The sequence below is a fragment of the Musca autumnalis genome, unplaced genomic scaffold, assembly GCF_047663935.1.
Source record: "Musca autumnalis isolate F117 unplaced genomic scaffold, ASM4766393v1 scaffold_4, whole genome shotgun sequence".
Taxonomy (NCBI): Eukaryota; Metazoa; Arthropoda; class Insecta; order Diptera; family Muscidae; genus Musca; species Musca autumnalis.
Genome location: NW_027411977.1, coordinates 51,241,933 through 51,267,423, shown reverse-complemented (window position 1 = coordinate 51,267,423; position 25,491 = coordinate 51,241,933). Strand labels below are relative to the sequence as shown.

The following is a 25,491-nucleotide window of genomic DNA, read 5'->3' as shown; positions in this document are numbered from 1 at the left end:
AGTATAGAATAGCTCCATATGAGGCTTCAGTAGTATTGAAGGCCTCCATAGTGGGCTTCTATAGTATAGAAGACTTCCATAGGAGGCTTTTATAAAATAGAAGACCTCCATAGGAGGCTTCTATAGGATAGAAGACCTCCATAGGGGGCTTTTATAGAATAGAAGACCGCCATAGCAGGCTTCTTTAGAATAGAAGACTTCCATAGGAGACTTATATAAAATAGAAGACCTCCATAGGAGGCTTTTATAGAACAAACGGCCTTTGTAGCAGGCTTCTATAAAATAGAATACCTCCATAAGAGGCTTCTATAAAATAGAAGACCTCCATAGGAGACTTCTATAGTATAGAAGACCTCCATAGGATTTTATCCAGTTTAAGGTCACTTATAGGAACCTCGGATACTTCCTGAGATATTGACGCCGATACTTCCTAATATTTTTACATCTCTTGACAAACAAATAATTGTTTTATTTATTTCCAAAACATTTATACAAAAACAAATATGTACTTCACTTGTCAAAAACACATTTCCGCTTTTCAAATTTATCGCGCTATCCACCAAAAAGAAAATATCCTCCCATTTCTTGTAAAGTGAATTGAAAAAGCATACAAGGCGAGAAAAGTGAAACAAAAAGTGGATAACTACAGAAAAGGCCATAACTTAAGAAAACAAAAACAAAAAAGAAAACTGAGTAACTTTCTTTGTATTAAAGTAAAAGTTTAGTTAAACTAATCAAAACTAACAAACACACGCACACTTGTTTTTATTTATATCTTCAAACAAAAACAAAAGAAACGAAGAAACCTTTAACATTTTTTGCGATGCCATGCTGCTGCTTTGCCATGGACAATTGAGGTGTTTTTGCAAATAGCTGATATTTATGTTTACATAACAAAGGTGGCCCATGTGCACACAAGAGCATGGCAATTGAATTACAAAGAAGAAAAAAAACGGGGGAGGAAGGGGATTACGGAGGGAATTTAAAACAGTGTAGTTGTACTGCCATTAACTGGCAAATATCAAAAAATGAAAATTGCAGGTAACACTCACATTGGCATAGTCACACACAAGCAACTTACTCTAGGGGCTGTGAAGGAAGTGGGGATGGATGGGCATGCATTTGCGTTCAGCAGCAGCGAACAGGTTTTCCCCTTAAAGAAGTAGAAAAAGAAATAAAAGCAGCAAATGCAAAAGGTAAAATAAAAAAGAAAACCTCCACATTTACACTTTCGTAGATTTCCAGTACTCGACTCTGCACGGCTTGGTGATGTTGAGTGGTTGAGGTGCTACAACAGAGAGGGGGTGTAAATATTTACACAGCTATGAAAAAGAAAATCGTATAAATTGACCATTAAACGGAGCTTTGCCATTTTGTTAGATGAACTGCAATGAACGAACGGTAGTTGTCTGTCGATTGTTTGGCTATTGGTTTCTACTGCATTGCAATATGCTTGCCAAAGTTGTTGGAGGTTGCCATAGGGTTTTGCTGGCAACTGAAATGTATACCTGTTTAGTTAACCGTTAGAAACAATGTGGATAATTTGTGGTTATTTGCAATGTAGCAGCAGCAGCACACCACCATCAAATGAGTTGAAAAAACGAACAGAGATGGACTTTGTACGAGAACGTGGGGCTTGTAGTAAAGTTTGTTGTTGGTTACAATATACAGTATTTGTGATTAACTGTCCATTCCGAAAATGCAGAAAATTTTGTGCAGGTACGTCAAAAATATATTTAGATATCTACAACATACTACTAGATGGTACAGTTCCACGGCGGCCGGTTTTATGCCTCGGATTGACTCGGAGGAATTTTCGATTAGTGTCCCTTACCTGAACAATTTTATGTAAGATGTAATCGAAGTAAGGGAATGGATGCACTTCTGAGGCAGCTCTGGCCTTAGAAGCCTACAGAACTACTGCCAAGGGAGTTATGTTGCTGCTTGCTGTGCCAGATCATTTCCCGGTGTGTCCCCACCTTCATCGTCGGATTCATCGCTGTAGTTCGAGTGCGATACACTCTCGCATTTTACCCATCAACAACAAACGAAAACAACATGTTGTTGTTCAGTGTCCCGGTAATGCATCGTTCCCGCAATTCAATTGCAACGGTCTTTGCACAAAGTCAGCGAAATTGTAGATTTTATTAGTCGGAGTAACATGATGATCGCCGCGAGCCAGGAAAGAAAGCTAAACGTTAGTTGTAGCTTGCAGCAATGCATTGGTTATAACGTTTTGCGGGAGGATAGTACAGGAAGTCTGTCCAATACAGCTTGACCCATAGATTGATGTATGGAATTAACTGAGAAGGTTGGGTCCTCCGGAGGTATAATTTTTTAATGGACACATACAGTGGCTGACTAATTGCGCCCTGCGATATATATTTCGCTTTTGGTGGGAAATTACCGTCTGGTGCTAGAGGACTTCAATGCTCATCATGAGTTTTGGCATTCCGTTCTAGGCAATGACCTACCTCCTCTGACCTACCACACTGACCAAGCATATTGACATTTCAAATTTTGCACGGTGAACAAAGACGTCTGTGCGAGTATAAGAGGAGATTGTTATTGGCCGCAAGACATTTCCAATGCAGCACCCGGTCTGATAAATGGCGTGTCCTGCCAACCCCCACTTTACTTGGCTGATTCAATCTTCCTATCATTGTCACCGTTAACAGATCACACACACACACATTGTTCCACAACATCCCATACGGGACAAGGGAGACTTCTCTCATATCAATGAGTGCACCCCGATTCATATTTAGCTCAATGATATGGGACCTACTGTTTATCGCCGAGTCCGAACGGCGTGTCTTAAGACACCACTTGTGGAGAAGTTTTTCAAGTCTGAAATACTCAAGAAATGTCGCCAACATTACTGAGGGGTATTTTCCCACCGTTGAAAAATTTTTGATGTTGCTTGGTCGGGGAATCGAACCCACGACCTTCTGCGTGCAAGGCGGGTGTGCATACCATTGCACCACGGTGGCACCCAACCCGTTAACAGATCACCGACTTCATAATGTCTGACCGCCTCAATAGTCTGAACCAGGAAAAAGATGATTGGCAATAACTTACCAGTTAACGCTTCAGAGAGCGGACCATTCCTTCAGAGACAATTTTCCGGGCCATCATCCAAGCTGCAGTCGCTCGCTGCTGTTCGAATACCCGAAGCAATGCAACATTGGTACGGGGATGGAAGGGTGATAGAACGACGGTGATCACTTTTAACGGCGTGACGGCGACAAAACCGACGGTTTATAGAGTATGCTTAGGGTGATAGGCCGAGATGGAGCGTGCTATGTCGCCCTCTTAGCCGTGATAGTACCGCCGCAGATATTCAAAGCATTGGACCCACACAGAAACTCAATGTAAGCACCTGGATGAGTCCAGACTTAACTATTTGGGTAAGGGTACTCAATTTATCGTTAGCCACCCATATTGTAGCAGAAGCCTGACAGTATTGTTCAGCTACTGAAGCCAGTCAAGGATCTCAGCAGGAGAGCGAATCTTATAGGTCGATCTCCATCCGGTGTTCAGTAGCGGTGATTCTAGAGACACTACTCCTGTCCATAATGAGAATCGGTTTCCCTGTTGCCCAACATCAGCACAGATTCCGGAAAATGCTCAGTACCAAAACAGCACACACTAGGGTGGGGCGATTTGAAACCTTATTGGGCCCTTCGCGTTTCTGATTCCTGGAATTGTACTGAGCAAAAAAATCCACAATCCCATGACGCAGAAAAGGGTCCAATAAGGTATTTTCCTTCCACAAAAATAGCCCAGCCCTAATCCACATGGAGTGTTCGGAGAATTTACCAATCATCGCTTCAGAAAGCTGCCCACCCCATCAGATCCTCAGGTAGCTGAGAGAACTTCCCGGGACATCATCACTGCAGCAGCTGCTCGCTACATACCTGCTGGTCGAATGCCCTGCTTTTCGATAAGATGTAACCATAGATCTACTGGAGTTGGCGGAGTAGGTTTGGTAGGGTTGTTAAAAATGTGCAGAGTGTCGTTCGGACTGTGCCGCAGTTTTGCACCGCAAGGCTCCTTGACCTATAGGAACGCAGACGGCTGCGCCATCCCGAGCGTAGTTGAGCCAAAACTATTCTGGTTTGTCGTGACAGCTGGAGCTCCTCAGTTGTGATAGATGCAAATAAAAGATTTGATGAGCTTCGTCGTACCCTGAAGACCCAAGAGTTACGGAACTTACTCTTGAGGTCAAAAGGCTATTAGGCGAGTATAAGTGGACTGGCTAAACCATCTGAAGCAATGCAACATTGGCAAAAGGAATCTGAATCCGACAAAGAAGGATGATACAACGGCAGTGGTCACTTTTAACGGCGTGACAGAAACAGATCCGAAGATATGCTCCTGATATGTTTACTGACGGTATATAGAGTACGTCTAGAGCAGCCAGGATCACCCATATACGTTAACGTGACTACAACAACAACATATGTTCTCATTTTTTTTCTCCGCTCAGAGAGACTAATGCACAAATTATTTTGAGCACCACCGGCCTAGAGTGATAGGGCGAAATGAAGAGTGCTATGTCGCCATGTTAGCCGAGATAGTACCACCGCAATTTACGATCAGCAATGTTGCAGATCATCCAAAGCGTTGAGCCCACACAGAATCTCAATGTAAGTACCTGTATGAATCCGGAGGTGACTATTTGGTAAGTGTCAATCAATTTACCCTGTTGCCCAACGTCAGCACAGTACCAAAACAGCAGATATCAACAACTTATCGGGTTCATCGCGTTTCTGATTCCTGGAATTGTCTGCGGTGAAAATCGAGCCTCCCGATTTTGATTTGAAGTTTTTTATCTACAAGGCCAAAACTGTCTGAAAGAGCATTCCAATGCTTTTACGATGTACTAGGGAGTTCTTCATTATTGTCTTGGCTAAAATTGTTGTCTTAGTGTTGGATCAAAAATCTCAATGGTTCGGCTGTAATATGCCAGAATATCCAAAAAACTTTAAAATCGGGAGGCTTGATTTTCAGGTATTTTTCCTTCCACACAAATCGCCCCGGCCTAAGCTACACATATGGAATCGACCAGAACAGGTCGTGCGATCGAACAGTCATGGTGGCTCTTGATCCATCGAGGGCATCGATACCGTCAACCGTGGCAATCTGTTCGAGGACAGAGAGACAACTTCCCTCCAGTCGTGTCTGAAACGTTGTACAATCAACTATACGTCTGTGGAATTCTAAAATAAGAAGTTCAGAATTCCACAAGCCCTTCAAGGCGGGGACTCCGGAACTGCTTTACCTCTACCTTTCTGTAAGTTCACACACTCCAGATGGCATAGAGATCGTAATATATGTGGATGATTGTACAATCTTGGCGTCCGGTTCTATCGTCGGTGACATACATATGTGATAGGTTAAATGTCTACATCGCTCACTTAGTGCTCTTCCTCCATTTGACAAATATGAAAGTATCCGTAACTAAATGCACTGTCACATTGTTCACCACATGGACGGCGGAAACGAGGCTCCCCTTGAATATACTGATAGCTGGTGTTTTTATTTCGCCCACTAACTACCTCAAGATATTGTAACGCTTGATAGCATGTTTCTGTCGTCCCCTCAAGCCACATATATATTCGACAATATCAGAAGTAGAAACAAAGTCCTCAAATCACTGGCCGACAAAGAAACCTTGTTGACCTCTTATAAAACAATAAACCGGTCTATAGAAAGCAATGCGGTGCCAGTGAGTGAATGTTAGCGCTACGCAGTGGAAGAATATTCAAACCTGCCAGGATGCCGCCCTGAGGACTGCAACAGGGTCCCTTCTCATGACACCAATGAACCATCTTCATGAGGAGTCCAAGGTTTTACTGGTGCGTCAGCACAACAATATGTTGTCGATGCAGTACCTGCTTGGGTGTTATCGCAGTGAGCATCCCTGTCACGATTTAATGGACCGGCTTCCCCCACCCAGGCACGTGAGGAGAGATATTCACGATCTAGAGAGAGAGGTCCAAATGTATAAAAGAGAACCTCTAGACCAGGGGTGCTCAGAATAGTTGGTGTATTAGTAGTGGTAAGACACTCTCCCCATTGCTAAGCAATGGCAAATCAGAAATAAAGAGAGAATAAGTGTGGTATGTGTGCTCATCTTGTTCATCTATGCTCTAGAGCACTGTTGGGCAGAAATGCTCGGCCTCATACACAAAAGTGTAAAAAATACATGAGTCTCTCGCAATTTGCCCACCATTGCTCTAGAGCAATGGTGCACAAGAAGAGAATGCTATTTTGGGTTTTTGTATAGGAAAGAGAGTTGTAGTTAACTTTTTCGTAAAGACGCGTGCATGGCTGCTCTAGAGTCTAGACAAACGAGCCTATCATACAGACTTGAGTAGCATTCACACTGACGTGGTTGCACAGACAGTACACAGATACAGTGTGAATGACGTATTTGGGGACCACCCCCAATCCATCGCAGCAGAAGAACGCCAGCTGCCAAGGCAAACACGAGTGGTTTTAGTCCAGTTAAGATCCAGACGATGCAGTGGCCTCAATTCGTATTGGGCCCGAATTGATGCCACGATACCCAACACATGCCCGGCATGTGGTTTGGGACTACACGACAGGCTGCATTTGTTTAGCTGCCCAGCTAACCCCACTTACCCGTCTCCTGATTCTTTATGGAAGCAACCAGTCCAGGTTGCAGAATTCTTGAATCAGAACCTGATAACTGAAATAATACACGAACGAAAATATATGCGTTGCTACAACAACAACAATTTGAGCAAACACTGTTGTCAATGTGTGGGTGCATGGGTTTTCAATGAATTAAATTGTGTTAGTGGATAAGCGCACTTTGCTGGCTCGCGAGTAATGGGGTGCGGATTGCTAATCCAGAGAGGTGCGAATTTACAAACGGGAAACTCTAGATCGATTAGCCTTTCTGCCAGGCATGAATAGCATTCACTCTGATCCAGTTTCACAGGCAGTTGAATGGCATTAGTATCCGGACAGTGCAGCCGCCCCAATTCGTAGAGCTTACTGCTTCGAAGAATTTACACCGGCAAAATATAGCTTGAATTTTTGTTTGCTTTTGTTCAATCTAAGCTTTGTAACAAATACTTTGTAAACCAAAGAAAAATTACAATAGCCGCTGAAATGTTCAAACAACAGGGTACATAATATTTCAACGCAAAAAAAAAAACACAAAAACTAAGCCACCCGTAATCGAAACCGTATTCAATCGCATAACAATGCAAGTGTTTTTTTCATTTTTTTTGTCAATGCAGCTAAACAATACTTGCTGTTGTTGTTGTCTTTTCTTGTTGTTTGCAATTTCAATCTTGTTTTTCTTCGATTTTTTAAAGTTCAAAGGTTTTGTATTTATGGTTATACATTTGACTTGTTGCTGGTTGTTGTTGTTGTCTAGATTGCTCCTTCATTCATTGGCGAGAAAATTATTTAAAGCGTGAGAATTTGTTTCATGTTTCGTTGAATAGCGCGACATGGTACATACATATTGTTGTTTTTTGCTTTTTGTTTGCATTCGAGTGGGTTTTCCGGTAGAGAATTTTGAGATTGTGTTTTTTTGGCGAAATGTTCAATACATTTTTCTAAGCGACAAAATGCCATTATTTCGTAAACAAATTGCAAATTGGTGGCATTAGTAATCAATAAATTGCTGCTGCTATTGTGGGCAAAGTTTCTTTGTTGTATGGTTGTTTTTTTTTTGTATGGAATTTAATTAAAATCTCGCGGGTTCAGGGTTAATTGCCAAACCGAAAATTGTAACAATAACCTGTGCTGGGGTGTAACAACAACAAAAAGCGATAAACAATTGCATTCTGATTAGTTTGGAAATTGCTAATCAAGCTGTGCCCACAAACATTTATTGACAGATTCAGTTTATTTTATTGTTTTGTTTTGACGTTTGAATTTCTTCAAAAGATATAACAATGTTGCAATATAGGCTATTGATCTGTGTAAGAACACAGGAATAATAAAACGCTTTTAAATTAATTAAAATTTAACAAATAAATTTGGTTTTAACAATAAAATCGGTTTGGTATATGTGGACCAGAATAGGAGAAAAAAGTATAAAAACCTAATATTTTCAAAAGTTTTTGGCTGTTTTCGCATTTAAGAAGCGGCCATAGACATTTCATATGCTCCAAAAATTTGTTTGCTGATTTATTTGCTACATTATTGTGGTTGATTGTTTTCTTGAATATTGAACGGTTTAAAATCTATAGAGAGGAAACTGAAAAAAGAGGATAAAAATCTCATTTGTTTTGATATTTTGACAATTAAGAACCGTTTCTACAGAGTTCGTATGTTCTAGAAAGTTGTTTATTGAGATCTAAGGAACATTTTTCTAGTTGGTTGTTTGCTTCAATTTTGATCGGTTTGACAGACTACAGACTAAAATCCGAGAAAAAATTATAATGGAAATGTAACCTAGACGATATTGACCTTGAATGATGTTGAATGAATTTTATGTGTTCACAATTATTATTCTTTAAGACAAGAGCTACAACTTCTTCCACGAGCAAACTCAAATTCGTAGCGGTTTATACGATATGCGGCTGACAAAATGATCCCTTTTGACATCAAAGCCTCAGGTCTTTCGGGCCCATAATCACGATAGTTGAACTGATAGGGAAGAACGCCGAACACGTGTCTTCTTATTTTTGGTCTTCTATCACGCTGTAGTGTCAGAATATGGTTAATAAATCATGACTCAAAAAATTACACACAGTGTTATCTAATTCTAGTTCCTCTGTATCTAGATTAAAATTTTTAATTCTCTTTTGACTTTTTCTCTAAGTTAGCGACCAAAAAGTTCTACCGATAACAAGAGTTCTGTCAACATTTATTTGAAACTGTTATTCATAATTACATAAATACGTTCCCATAACATCCTCGAAGGGCCAAGGGAACTTTCTCCTATATCAATGAGTGCACGCCTATTCATATTGGCTCAATGATATGGGACTTACTTTTTATCGCCGAGTCACGTCTTTCGGACTTTTACGACACCAGTTGTGCCAAAGTTTTTCATGGCTGAAATACTCAATGTAAACCAGCATTACACTGATGGGATTCACCACCGCCGAAAATGTTGATGTTCTGGTCAGGATAACTCAAAACATGCGTTAGAGAATCGCACCACTTTTGGGTATCGTGGCACCAATTCGGACCCAATACGAATTGAGGCGGCTTCATCTTGCGGATCTTAACTGGGTTGTGTGCAATGGCAGCTTCTGCTGTGATGAATGGGTGATGGTTTCCTAGTACGGCATTCTCACTGAGAGGCTCGTTGATCTGGAAGTTCTGGTTTATACCTTTGGACCTCTCTCTCTCCAGATCATGAAGATCTGTCCTAACGTTTCTGGTTGGGGGAAGATTGTCCACTAGATCATGGCAGGAATGCTCACGAGGTAACATCCAGGCTGGTGCTGCATCGGCATGACACACTGGCGCCGCATAGCTTACCACAGAGCGGCCTGTTGCATTATAAGAAGTCTAGCGACTTAGGAACCTTGCTTCTACTTTTGATTATGTTGCAAAAAAGTAGCTTCCGCGAATGACAAATATATGTTGTCGAACGTTACCCCAATATCTTGGGTAAGTTGCGGTTGGAATCAGGGCACCATCGGTCAATATGTTCAGGGAGGTGTTAGACAGTGTGACAGTGGTTTTAGCGGCGGATATTTTTATTTTCCTCAGATGAAAGATGAAACCCTCACATTTGTAGTCGACGATAGGACCCGTCACCAACATTGTACAGTCATCCTCATCACTACGATATCTATGCCTTCTGGAGGGTGTGGAATTTCAGAAAGTTAGGGTTTGAACAGTTCGCGTTGGCTTGAACAGTTCGCTGTTTCACTCTAAGAGTCTTGTACTTCTAATTTTTGAGTTCGACAAGTAACTGGCGTCCACACATATAGTGGATTATCCAACGTTCAAAAACACGGTTTGAGGGAAATCTTCTCTATATTCTCGAACAACTTTGCAGGATGGATCGTATCGAAAGCCTTCGATAGGTTGAGAGGCAACATAACTGTTCGATCGCAAGGCGTTTTCTGTTTCAATCATCGATTCATATGTGTGGATATGGCGTGTGGCTGTGGTGGTGCTGTGCATTTTCCGGAATCCAGGCTGGTATTGGGCAACTGGAAAACTGATTCTCATCATGGGGAGTAAAAATGCCATTATTAGTGCCTCTAGAATATATGCGAATGACGACAAGATTCACCTGTACGATTTACCTCAGCTACCCAAGAATTTGGGGAATGGACGGCTCTCTGAAGCGCTGATTGGTAAAACAGCTTTCCCGGATTCGAGACTCATCTAACCGTTATTCTCATTTCCTAGTCCCGCCGTCTCTGTTGAGAAATTTGTTTTGATTTCAGGTATTCGACCAGTAGGTATGTATCGAACAGAGATGATGATGGTTCAGAAAAGCACAAAACAATTTTCGGTATAGGTTTACGTCGTCATACAGAGCCCAGAGACGAACCCTCCCAATTGTCTATATTTGTTAAGTTTCAGCGGCAATACTAAAACGAAATGGCTGAAATTTGGGGGTATAAAACTTTCTATTTGAAATTTGTCAGTATATATCCACGGCCTTATATAGCCCCATAAAACGGAACTTCCCGATTTTCGGTATTTTGATGATTTTAGCCACATTATCTACAAAGCCTTCCCCCAGAAATTTTTCGGTATGGGTCAACGTCTTCATATAATCTCCATAGAACAGTCCCTCCCGATTTTCGGTATTTTGAAGGTTTTAGGGTTATTATCAAACCGAAATGATTGAAAGTTGTTATTAAGTATTTTTTGGGCTACAAAACTTTCTTCCAGAAATTTGTCAATATAGGCACACGAGTTTATATAGCCCCCGTAGAGCTATACCTCCCGATTTCCGGTATTTTAACGGTTTTAGCCACATTATCTTTCCGAACTAGGTGAAATTTAGTATATAGTTTTCTTTGGACCTAATACATTCCCCCAAAAAAGTTGTCAGTATAAGGCCACGTTTTCATGTAGCCCCCATAGAACGGTACGTCCCGATTTTCGGTATTTTTAAGGTTCTTACTTGTTTCGTTGAGAGCGTTTGCATTTCAAGAATTTTGTGTCTAGAACGAAGAAAAAAGTCTTCGACATGACTAACATAAAATAATTATGTGCTTTAAATTTCTAATGCCCCACAAAGACTAATGCCCCCTAAAATATTTCTAAACAGAAAATTTTACACACTTTGTGATTTTCACAACAATTACCTTGATTTGCCATTTGTGTTATTTGTTGTGAATTTTTTTTTTTGCTATTCAATATTTGTTGTTATAACTTATTTCTATAAAAGACCTCTGTCTTTTATTTTTCGTTCATTTCAATCATCCAAATATGCATACAAATGTTATTTAATCGTTAACAAATAAATGCCGGTATTTTAATTCAGGAAGCTCCAAAATATGTTTTTTATTGTACGTCCCACCCATGCGTCATGTACCATACATGTGTATGTATGTTTCTGCATATATATTTTATTCAAGCATATAGTTATTTATTTATGTATGACAGCAGTCATGCGTTGTACTTAAAGTACATTTAAATCATTTGGCATCTACAGTAAAAAACAACAACAAGAAAACACTGTTAGACAAGGTTAACATTACATATTCATACATAGATGTCTTTTATGGTTAATGCGAATGTTTGTTTTTTTATATACGCTTATCAATTGGTATTATTGGAATTCCAGCATTAAATTTGGAAAACAGTAAAAAAAATGACGCCTAAAAAGACATCGTTTAAATGGGAAGAAGTTTGAAAAGTGAGGTAAAAGATTAATTATAATAACTATAACAATAATAATAATAATAATAATAATAATAATAATAATAATAATAATAATAATAATAATAATAATAATAATAATAATAATAATAATAATAATAATAATAATAATAATAATAATAATAATAATAATAATAATAATAATAATAATAATAATAATAATAATAATAATAATAATAATAATAATAATAATAATAATAATAATAATAATAATAATAATAATAATAATAATAATAATAATAATAATAATAATAATAATAATAATAATAATAATAATAATAATAATAATAATAATAATAATAATAATAATAATAATAATAATAATAATAATAATAATAATAATAATAATAATAATAATAATAATAATAATAATAATAATAATAATAATAATAATAATAATAATAATAATAATAATAATAATAATAATAATAATAATAATAATAATAATAATAATAATAATAATAATAATGATAATAATAATAATAATAATAATAATAATAATAATAATAATAATAATAATAATAATAATAATAATAATAATAATAATAATAATAAGAATAATAATAATAATAATAATAATAATATAAATAATAATAATACTAATAATAAAAATAATAATACTAATAATAATAACAATAATATTAATAATAATAATAATAATAATAAGAATAATAATAATAATAATAATAATAATAATAATAATAATAATAATAATAATAATAATAATAATAATAATAATAATAATAATAATAATAATAATAATAATAATAATAATAACAATAACAATAACAATAATAATAATAATAATAATAATAATAATAATAATAATAATAATAATAATAATAATAATAATAATAATAATAATAATAATAATAATAATAATAATAATAATAATAATAATAATAATAATAATAATAATAATAATAATAATAATAATAACAATAATAATAATAATAATAATAATATAATAATAATAATAATTAAAATAATAATAATACTACTACTACTACTACTACTAATAATAATAATAATAATAATAATAATAATAATAATAATAATAATAATAATAATAATAATAATAATAATAATAATAATAATAATAATAATAATAATAATAATAATAAAAATAATAATAATAATAATAATAATAATAATAATAATAATAATAATAATAATAATAATAATAATAATAATAATAATAATAATAATAATAATAATAATAATAATAATAATAACAATAATAATAATAATAATAATAATAATAATAAAAAGTATAATAATAAAAATAATAATAATAATAATAATAATAATAATAATAATAATAATAATAATAATAATAATAATAATAATAATAATAATAATAATAATAATAATAATAACAATAATAATAATAATAATAATAATAATAATAATAAAAAGTATAATAATAATAATAATAATAATAATAATAATAATAATAATAATAATAATAATAATAATAATAATAATAATAATAATAATAATAATAATAATAATAATAATAATAATAATAATAATAATAATAATAATAATAATAATAATAATAATAATAATAATAATAATAATAATAATAATAATAATAATAATAATAATAATAATAATAATAATAATAATAATAATAATAATAATAATAATAATAATAATAATAATAATAATAATAATAATAATAATAATAATAATAATAATAATAATAATAATAATAATAATAATAATAATAATAATAATAATAATAATAATAATAATAATAATAATAATAATAATAATAATAATAATAATAATAATAATAATAATAATAATAATAATAATAATAATAATAATAATAATAATAATAATAATAATAATAATAATAATAATAATAATAATAATAATAATAATAATAATAATAATAATAATAATAATAGGGAACCATGCCTCTTATAAATTTAATTCTCTTTTCAAATATTCAATTCTCCAAAAAGTTCTCCTCAAATTAATAAACTGTCCACAATCATGGTAATAATTATATATGCAACCTATGGTTACCAACAATACTGGCAGTACTAGCAAATACCAAGAAAAATATACAAAGCCTACACCAAAGTAAAGAAATTTTCATTTTTTTTTATCAACGAATAAAATTGAACCGCAAACAAACGCATGAAGCTGATTGATGGTTGGTGGACAAAAGAAAAAATACATAAAGCTATTTGCCATATACCTGGCCATAGACAGATGGGTCTATAAGCTTATACATTTGTACGTGCTTGTTATTGAAAAAGTTATGAGTAAATAATATTTAATTCAAAAATAAACACCCAAGAAACTACAAAAACAAGCAACCAAAAATCATTTAAAGTTAAGACCACTCACTCCAATCCAATAGGCCATGAGGTGGTTGAAGATAAACCACAACATAACTGACTCAAGTCACAGTAATGCAAATATAGAGAAAACCAACGAACCGTTGGTGTCTGAAATTTTTTCAGCCATGAAGGTTTTGAAGTAAAACAACAACAACAGCAAATCATATACAAATTTTGAACACGCAGAATATAATGGTAATGCACGAAGAATACGTTTTTATTCCGAAAAAGCTGGGTGGCATTCATATTTTTGAGGGTGTTGTTTTTCTTTTAGTATGTATTTGGTGATTTCCTCCTCATATGTTCCAGTGAATAAAAACAAATCATTATTGGATTTTTTTTTTATTTTTATCAAATATATATTTGATGTACAAATTAGCAGAACTTCATCGGGGTTTTTACTTGAAAACCAGAAACTATGTTACGTATTTGCTTAGAAAAAATATACATAAGTTTTGGTATGATTGATGCTATATTTTTCAAAGATTGTTTGTGCTTCATGGAAGCATAGTTGACTGAATAAAAAGAAATTTTAATAACCTCCACCATAAAATATTCTAAATTAAAATAAAATAATTAGTTTCCTTTCCTGTCCTAAATTTTAGGTGCAAAACATTTTCGACCACGACGGATACCCCAATGCCGAAATTATCTAATCTAATCTAAAAAAAATGTGTTCAATTAGGTGAAAGGTATCACCTATGGGGCTATATCAAAATGTGGACTTATCTTGACAATTTTTGGTGGAAAAGTTTTGTAACTCCAAATAATGTAGCTAAGTCTCTAAAATACCAAAAGTCGGGAGGTACCGTAATATGGGGGCTATACCAAAACGTGGACCTATGCTGACAAGTTTTAGTTAAGAAGTATCGTCACCCCTAAGAACCTCAAATGTCATATTACAGCTAGTTCGGATAAAAATAGTAGCTAAAGCCCACAAAATACCCAAAACCCGGAGGTACCGTTATAGGGGGCCACACCTAAACATGAACCTATGTTGACAATATTTTTATTGAGGAAGTGATGTGACCCCTATGAACCTCAAATGTCAAATTACAGCTAATTCAGATAAAAATAGTAGCTAAAACCCTTAAAATACCGAAAATCGGGAGTGATTACAACATGACATGTCTCGATCGACTCAGCATTTTATCCTGATTACCACCAGCGTAACGATCGTAGCATATTGGTTGGATGTGTGTGGACTTTGCTAGATATCACTTTTTCAATACAAAACTCCTTAGGTCTTGATAAGCTCAATTAATTCAATTAAATAAAACTGATTAAGAACATGTACAATTTATAGGGCCGCATATGATTATTTCAATGTGTTACAAATGGAAAAACAAAATTAATATACCATCCATACTATGGTGGAGGGTTGGGGACCTTCCAAAAGGAAAGCCTGACTATGAAAGTAGAAAATCCCATCTTTACAGCGATACAAAGTAGGTTGGCATATGTGGCGAAATAACGAAGATATCACAATAGTCGTTAATACATAATTTTTCCGTTGTTTTAATCACGCTACAGGTCGCAATTTTGATTGGATCGTCACGAAGTTTTGGTGGTTAATGGGGGTTTCATAGAGGAAGAAGCATATTGTTTTGGTGATGGTGGGTTAATATTCAGGTGTCGGAATGGTCAAAAAACGTATGTGGAGAACGTTTTATTCATATGCGAATATCTCCGCTCCCATCAGACGTATTACAAAAACGAAAGCCCGTCAATGGAAGAAGATAAGGATATATGTGATACCCTACACCACTACCCCTGTGCATACTCCTTTCACTCGTAAAGATTTCTTTTAGGGAGATACTAAAGTTTTCACCTATCTGGCTTTTATACAAAAAGACTTAAGGCGAACTGAACCAAACTAATTAAAATTTAATTTTATATTTGACTACGGTCGACCTCTACTTGGTATTAATTGAAGGCTTTGCTGGTCTTCCTGATTGGCATTTTATATGTCTTTAATACACCACATAGAAGAAGAGGCATTTGTCATTAATGTAAAAACTTCAAAATATTAAAATTGTGATATCTCAGCTCCTTTTCAATAACTCTGATAAATTACCATAAATTTTGAATTAATTTAAAGCTCAGATGGTTTAGCTTCATTATCAAGCTCTCTCATTAGAATATGGCCAACATAATCAGAAATATGTGACATGGAAATAAATTCCATAAATTGGAAATTGGGATATTCCAGCGTTTTTTCAACATCGCAAGCATTTTACCAATTTTGGTAACGAAATTGAAAACATTTTAAAGCTCAGAATATCTTCATTGTTGAAACGATTCCAACCAAAGCGACGGAGATATACCCTCAGCCTGTTTAAATAATAATAATTGTTCAACAAACATCCCAGGCGGGACAAGGGAGACTTCTCTCATATCAATGAGTACATACGTCGTGGTGCTTTATGTGAGTACCTACCTTGCGGTCTACCTCACATTGCTCTTAACACCCCCGCACAAATGTACGAGTACCAATTCGCTCACACGTATTTGGACGTGATCGCCACCTTGGTTAGGAGCGGAGCCTATCTAAACTCCTGCCTTTCTTTGGGTCAGGCACCCGGTTGATATGCAACTCCACATTCGAGCCGAAACTCTACCCGCGATTTGGGTCCAAACCACAGCCACCGCGATGCTCCCACAAGGGGGCCAACTGCCACGCCAGATCCGAGGATCTGGGGACACCTGGCACCCGTGGTACCAGAATATGGCCTCCGGTCAGGCTTGATATGCAACTCCACATTCGAGCCGAAACTCTACCCGCGATTTGGGTCCAAACCACAGCCACCGCGATGCTCCCACAAGGGGGCCAACTGCCACGCCAGATCCGAGGATCTGGGGACACCTGGCACCCGTGGTACCAGAATATGGCCTCCGGTCAGGCCTCGTCCTCACGAACTGCACAATGGGCCCACAGGGACCGCGGCAACGGACAACACAACACAAACAGTAGACGAAGCCACCATCACGGATGACTGGCACGACATCCACGCCAGGACCCGACGCCGCACCACACCGACTCCACCAACTCTCCTATAACACCACACGCCCAAATTGTAGAGATGACTATGTGGAGGAATTACCTCCACTAAGTCTAGTCCTTCTTCTAACAAACACTTCACGTGCAAACCTACTTAAACCACTAAAAGTCCGCCTGTCTCCAAGTGCCCTACTGAAATCCCACCCCGCCCCTCCATACGTGATACTCATATTGACTAAATCTCTAATGTCACCATAGTACCGGCATTCCGTCAGTATATGCCGCCAGTCCTCAGTCATCCCACACCCACATAAATCAGTCCCGGACAGGCCTCTTGCATATAAAAATGCATTTAGAGAGCCATGCCCCGTCAGTAAGAATCCCAGACTCATGCTAAAGCCAAAGTCTGGGCGGTCCAGTACGAACGTAGCGTCACGAATAAATTCGTACCTCACCCTCCCTTTGTCACTGTCCGGCCACCTAGTCCGCCACCTAACAGCAGCACGCTCCCGAAGGATTGCACTGCGCCGCCTAACATCCCCGAAGGCCCGAGCCAATCTTCCTCAGACAGTTGCAAGCCACGCTTCAGGTTGTACAGAACAGTCCTACATCTCGCTTCCAGGTCAAAGCGCAGGGCCCCATGTAGCACCTGCATTGTGTCCGTGGACACAGTGTGACACACTGGCAAACATGCTAACATGACCACTCGTTGACACGACAAGAGCTTTCTACGCCCAACAACAGATTCTGCTGCAGCACACCATACAGGCGCACCATATGTTGCACAGGCAACAAAGAGTCCACCATATATGGTGCGCACGGAACGTCTGCTCAAAACCCAGTCGATCCGTAAGACCCTTCTAACCATACCAGCTATAGCAGTTATCTTGTCCTTCAAACGATCAAAGTGCGACAGGAAGTTCATTCTCTCAGCCATCGTTATCCCAAGGTACTTGACCTGCTTGACATACCTTATGCCGTGGTCACCAAATCGAAAGTGGGGAGGTCGACTCTGCGCTAATCTGCCTTTCAGCAGCATTAGCTCAGTCTTTTCCTTAGACACCTCAACACCCACTCGGTCACTCCAGACCCCCACGATGCCCATGGCCTCCTCAGCACGACGTTCCAGTTCGACACGAGGCTCACCTTCGATCAATGAGTACACCCCGATTCATATTAAGCTCAATGATATGAGACCTACAGTTTATTGCCGAGTCCGAACGGCATGTCGCAATACTCAGGAAATGTCGGGGAATCGAACCCACGACCTTCTGCGTGCAAGGCAGGTGTGCATACCATTGCACCACGGTGGCACCCAAGCTTGTGTAAATTGAAACAATGTTTTGCAAAAAAGGGGTTTTCAAAATGTTGGGCATATGAAGTGTTGCGAAGGAGGTACTTAAATGAATGGACCGATATAGTCCATTATGGAAGTGGATCTTATTTTGGGAGTCATATATTTTCGATAGATATTTGGCCACTAGTCATTTCAGTGGGTTATCGTATAACTTTTGGGCCTGTATGCCAGGAAGCATGGACTTGTCCACGGAAAACATAATATCTCTGTAAACAGGACCAAAACGAATAGCATCGGTAGACAATTCCAAAGGGTCTTCGAACAGACCCTAAACTGCACTTAGACACAAATGTTGAACTCTTGTAGGGGAGGTACCCTAAGGAGATTGATACGGGCCGAGATAAACTAAATTTAGACAAACTATTAGGAGATTCAAAATTTGGACCAAATTGGTTGCCCCATTCAAGAGATATCGTGCATACCATTTTTGTGACATCTTTCAAATATTGGGGGGAAGTACCGGAAGTTGTAGGTATTGCCCATCTTCGAACTGAAACCAAGTTTCGACAGAATATGACGGAGGCAAATTTTGCACCAAATCGGTTGATCAGTTCGAGAGTTATCGTGCTCTCCATCCACTACATATGGTGCTATAGGGTTTTTTTTACACCTATCGGGCTGTTTTCTCAAGAAGTATGGATTTGCCCCAGGAAAAACTTTTACGGTCGTAATTGAGGTAGCGAATGCTGGCTATTTTCTCAGGAAGTATGGGGGGCAGTGAATACAAGTTGTTACAATAAAAATCAAAGCGATTCGAGAGCAGGACCTAAACTGAACTTATCCGAAATTTTGTGTGGGAGGTACCCGAAGGAGTGGACCGATTGAGTCCATATTGGAACCTCATCTAAGTCTGGTGTGCAAAGTGTGGACTAAATCGGTTACTTCCTTCAAGAGTTATCGCACACACAAATTTTCCGAACATTTTCGAACTTTTTTTTATAACCCATCTTCGAACTTAAACTAAGTATGGACGAAATATTACGAAAGCCAAATTTTGGACCGATTTGGTTAATCCGTTCGAGAGTTATCGTGCGCTCCAGCCAGCCAGACAGACAGACGAACGGACGGGCATGGCTAAATCAACTCCAAATTGTCTGAAACGGATATCGTCACGGTGTGCCTTAACCAAATTTAAATGGGAGGTGCTTACACCTGGGAAGTTTTTGCAGATTCTGAAACTACAATTCTCATAGATGAGAAATATCAAGAGACAAAAAAAATCGCCGGAGGAATTTTCAAATAAATCGCGATTTAAGTTCACATTTTTAGGGGTTCTTTAGGTTTTCACGATTTTGCTTGGAAACCGCTAGTCCTATGTAAATGAGCCTAAAGAAAATGTTGTAGCTGTGGAAATTCTCCACAAGATTGACCTTTACGATATCTTCGTAGGTTTTACCGTTTTTGAGATATAGAAGTTCAAATTGAGACAATGCACTGACTGTACCGCCTCCTTATAAAACAGTATCATGCTCAGTGCGCCGTAACTAACTTTTGATGAAAACCGATTACACGTGGGAAGATTTCGGCGATTCTGAAACAGCAATGTTCATAGATAAGAAAAATAGATTAAACAGAAAAAATCGCCGGTGGGATTTTTAAATAAATCGCGATCAAAATTCACAATTTTAGGGTTTTTTTAAGTTTTCACGATTTTGCTTGGAAACCGCATGTCGTATCGAAATGAGTCTAAAGAAAATGTTGTAGCTGTGAAAATTCTCTACAAGACTCTTTAGGTTTTTTCGTAGGTTTTACCATTTTTGAGATATAGAGGTTCAGTTCAAATTTTTAGTTTTTTATCTTACATCTTCAAGATTTTGCTTGGAAACTGCAAGTCATATTAAAATGGGACTATAGAAAATGTTGAAGCTGTGAAAATTCTCTACAAGATTAGATTTATTTCCTATTATTTTTTCCTAGGTTGTACCATTTTCAAGATATATAAGTTTAATTTGGGAAATTGCAGTAATGACATTGTTCTATAAGGAGGCGATACAGTCAGGGCATTGTCTCAATTTGAACTTCTATATCTCAAAAACGGTAAAACCTACGAAAATATCATAAAGGCCAATCTTGTGGAGAATTTCCACAGCTACAACATTTTCTTTAGCCCCATTTACATAGGGCTCGCGGAGGAGATACAGTCAGGGCAATTTGAACTTCTATATCTCAAAACCGGTAAAACCTACGAAAATATCATAAAGGCCAATCTTGTGGAGAATTTCCTCAGCTACAACATTTTTTAGGCCCATTTACATAGGGCTCGCGGTTTCCAAGCAAAATCGTGAAAACCTATAGAACCCCTAAAAATGTGAACTTAAATCGCGATTTATTTGAAAATTCCTCCGGCGTTTTTCTTTTGTTTCTTGATATTTCTCATCTATGAGTATTGTAGTTTCAGAATCTGCAAACACTTCCCAGGTGTAAGCACCTTCCATTTAAAATTAGTTAAGGCGTACCGTGTCGTCCAAACATATTTGGGGTCTAAAATCATTATTTCGATGAAGCACATTTTACCTGTATGAAAGTATATATACCCCCGTTAGCATAAATGCTGAGGGTATAAAAAATCTAAAAGCCATAACTCTAATCTCCGTATGGACATTTAGTGATTTTTATCGCCCCTCTTCTCAATCTAGCTAAACCTAACCTAAGTGTTATTATAGTGTGTTCCATACGTTCTGAGTTATGATATGCTTTATGATAGATGCCTACCCTTATTCGTATTCCTTTTGAGGATGTTTCTTACGGCTTGCGTTCCCCTATATTTGTTTCGTACAATATAATTCTGTGCCTAAGCGAATTCTCTAATCATAATAAAAATTCTCAATCTCAATCAAAAATAGATGTAAAGGGGCAACAGATAAATTATTAAATTTGCTATAATTAACAAATTGAACTTAATAAATAATAGCAATATTAAAACTAGAACACAAAAAGCAACAAGTGCAGACAGCGGAAAACCAAGAAACCAATCTCAACCACACGCTTTTAAATAAAGTGAATGTTGAACTTTAAATAAAAAAAAAAAAATAAAAAAGCAAAAGCATTGAATATGCTGGTAAATTGTGCCGTATACAAAACCCTGAAACAATAATCATACGTCTGTCCAGTTTTTTGTTTCATTTTGTCTATTGATATTTTTTTGTTGCATTTATGTATCGTATGTCTATCTCTTAATGGATGTGTTTTTCTGCTGTTCATTGATTTTTGTTTCTCATGCAAAAGTGTGTGAAAAATCTAAATCACATTTAAATCTTTGGCAAGAGATGTCGTTTTTTTCTTTATTTATCACCGTTACTTTAGTAGTATTGGCTTAGAATTCTGAGTGCAGTAGAATATCGAATGCACGACTGAAACGGAGAGATCACAAGTTTGGTTGGTAAACAAATGGACCACCAACATTAGCTGGCCATTGCATATTTGTTTTTGGTTTCACTTTTTTATTTGGTTTGCTTATGATTTCATTACTATTGATCTTTGAACACTTGGTGTGGTGCAACTGCAAAAGAGAGAAGTGAGACAGACAGGTTCATTGGAGATTGTTGGTTGGTTTGTTCTTCACTATGTACCACCACCTGAAACGGTGGTAACAGTTAAATTACGTGATATTTTTTATTTATGATTTTATGAGTAAATTGTGTTTAAGTTTCTATATTTACATTGCTCCATAGAAAGATGCTGCATGCCATGATGCATGGTGGCCTACAAGCCACCAAGAATTAAGGAGTGACGCTCACACAAAATGGACTTTGCCATATAGATATTCTCGTTTCATCACATTTGTGCATAAATTATTTTGTTAAGATGCTAAGTGCTGCACTGCAAAGTAACACAACAAAGTAAAAGTTGTTTTGCCATCATCGTTCGTTGTAATCATAAACGTTTGTTTGTTGTTGTTGGTTTTGTGTTATAACGGTGTTTTGTTAGCAGCAGCAGCACTCAATTAGCCGGATGTTATTCTAGAAATCTTCATCGAAACAAGACAAGATAACATGCTGAGAGCTGTTTAATATGCCATCTTCGTGTAAAGATTTATGGGAGAGTTTTTCAAATCTAAACTTATGAATATGTATGTGCATACTAACGCACACCTCTACGGCGGAAATATGCAATGCTATATAATTTGTTATTCTTTGGCCAAGAATTTCAAGAAAATATATAGTTGAAACCGTGGTCACACCTTAAGATATCTTAATGAACATATCATTGCTAATTTTAGTAGGTGATTCAATTGGAACTGTCATAGAAGTTACATAAGGTGAGGCTATTTCCATTGTCTATACGTCAAATAATCCTCGTAAAGAAGTTTAACCCTGCAAAAACCTATAATATAAACAGCATATTAGCCTTTATGCTAACGAGGGTATATACACATCGAAATAACGGGTTTGGGCCGACTGGCTGGAGAGCAGAATAACACTCCAAGGCACAGTGGTCCCACTTGTATGGAAAAGAGTGCCAAAAATAGTTCTAATTGTGCTACCGCCAAATTTTAAACATAGGTTTATAACAAGCCAAAAGAATAGAAACCCATTTTTAGTGGATGTAGGTCCATATTTGGGGTATAGATCCCATAGAAAGGTACCGCCCAATTTGTTGTATTTTGACGATTTTGGCCAAATTTACCAACCGATTTGGATGTTATTTTGCATTTTGAGTTCTGAGGAAATAAACTACCTCCTTGCAAAAGATATTCAATATAGGTCTACGTTTAGGTATAGCCCCCACATAAACGTACCTCCCGATTTTCAAAATTTTGACGATTTTACCTACATTTTCCAACCGACTTGGCTGTAATTTTGCATTTTGAGTTCCGAATGAGCAAAATACCTCCTTGCAAACAGTTCAGTATAGGTCCATGCTAAGGTATAGCTCCCATATAAACGTACCTCCAGATTTTCGGAATTTAGACGATTTTACAGGCGTGGTATAAGAGGAATAACTTAGCAGGTGACTAGAGACTATCCCCTGCATTTTCAAAAAAATTTGGAGACTCACAAATGCTCACAACATTAGTAAAACTCAACATAAATTAATAGTAAGTATATTAAAAATAGCAGAAAAAGTCATTTATAAAGTAAAGTATAAATTTATTTATGAATTTATTTTTTCGTTATCACATTGTCAATGCCATCACCTATAAGTTTCATTTTGAAAATTGCACATTTACCTATAATTTTACTCTTAACCTACGAATGCTTTGCGGACGTATTTTTCGTTTTTAAGGCCTCACATACAAATCACAACATATTCGACTTAACATGGGATATAACCGCTGTAAATTTACAAAAATAATGATGTATGTTAAAAATTTGACATGTTTAGAGAATATTTATTTCAATCGCAATCAAATTTGTCGCCATCAATTTTTCGATTTTTGTTCATGTTTGGAGATGGGCCATATCGGTCCGCTTCTTCGAGTATTGTTCCCAGAAAACTTTTTATTTTTTCGGCGATGACTCTCAAATAGAGCCACCAATTTCTTCCAGACACTTATCAGTTCGGGTACCTCCTACGCAACTGTAACACATCGAAATATTCTTCGGAGACCTCATTAAGTATAAATGGGGTTTCTGAGTGAAATCGGACACTTTTGCAAAAGGTGTTTTTTGATTTCCATTATTTTTTGGTGTGTTGATGCATTTTAGTATATTTTCAGATTTTTTTTTTTGACTAACGGTTCCAGTGATATCGCGCCTTGAAAAAGTCAAATTCTCTAAAAACTATATGCAAAGAAATACTCATAACTTCTTTAATATTGGTCCAAATAGAAAAAAAATTTTTTCTATTTTTTTTGTTTTATCAGCTATCTAATAAAACATTTTGCACAGTGATCTAGGGTGAAATTTTCCCCATTTTAAATTTAAAATCATTTTTTATCAATGATAGTACTTATCGATTTTCTTGAAATTTTTTGCATAAAACTACGATTAATTACAAAAATTTTAAGTCCTTTTTGGTAGTGGGATTCAAAAGAGTACTATTTTTTCTTAATTTTTTAAAATTTGTCAATACAAGTTTCATTTATACCAGTGTTATACCAGTGTGAAAAATATGTTATTTTAAAACAAGTAAGAAAAGTCTATAGTCGGACGGAGCCGACCATGGGATACCCTATACCACTATCCCTAGAAAATTGTTCTCCACGGAACTTCTTTTCAATGATTGCGAAAATTTAATTATCAAATATCAGAGATGTAATGTATAATACTTATGACCAAAATCAAAAAGTTATCTAGCATGACAAAGACATTTTTGTAGCAGGAAAGAAAAATTTAGTTCTACTACTACTACTACTTCCGTTGTTTAACCGCTACGTTATTGAAATTTTTACCAATTTCATACAAAAGTTTCAGTCCATTTAACCCGCTAAGTATTATCTGATCTTCACGTTGGTTTGTACGCTTCTTCTTCATCATAAACTCAAACTTTGCATAAAATTTTGCGGGTTAAAATTTTGTTTTTGGTCCATTTCATCCCCTGGACATTTCACGATAATCACCAAAAACTAATTTCTATTATGGCTGTAACCCAACCTCCTTAAAAAATTACAGTCGGTCCATAATTGCGGCCTTAAGCTTGTTTACAATTTTTAATGGACGGACACACATCGCTAAATCGCTTTATCTCGTCGAGATATGAATTTTGGCATACCAAATAAGGGGTCTAGGACGAATATTTCTTGGTGTTACACAAACTTTTGGAGAGACAATATGTAGAATGGGATAAAAATGTGGTTCTCTACACAGAACCCATTATATATTAGGCAGTAGGCCCGTTATCTAGCAAACACTTTATTGCAATTTACATCAGAGGAAAGGTCAGTAGTTTTTTTCCATATGTAGGCTACTTTGCGAAATATATGTCCTCAATGACTTAAAATATCGACCAAAAATAAAATTTTTATATTTTTC

The 25,491-nt window shown here is 36.2% G+C and overlaps 1 protein-coding gene across 5 annotated transcripts in view; it reads left to right on the top strand.

Annotated features, from left to right (window-relative positions):
- Positions 1-25,491, top strand: part of Tie (Tie-like receptor tyrosine kinase) — a 234,581-nt gene that overhangs the window by 51,747 nt on the left and 157,343 nt on the right. Inside the window, exon 1 of one of the 5 annotated variants that reach the window (XM_073987739.1) lies at positions 21,212-23,615. The exons of the other annotated variants lie outside the window; for them this stretch is intronic. The gene's annotated coding sequence lies outside the window, so the exon portion shown is untranslated. Of the gene's footprint in view, positions 1-21,211; positions 23,616-25,491 lie in introns of those variants that run through there. 5 annotated transcript variants of the gene reach the window in all.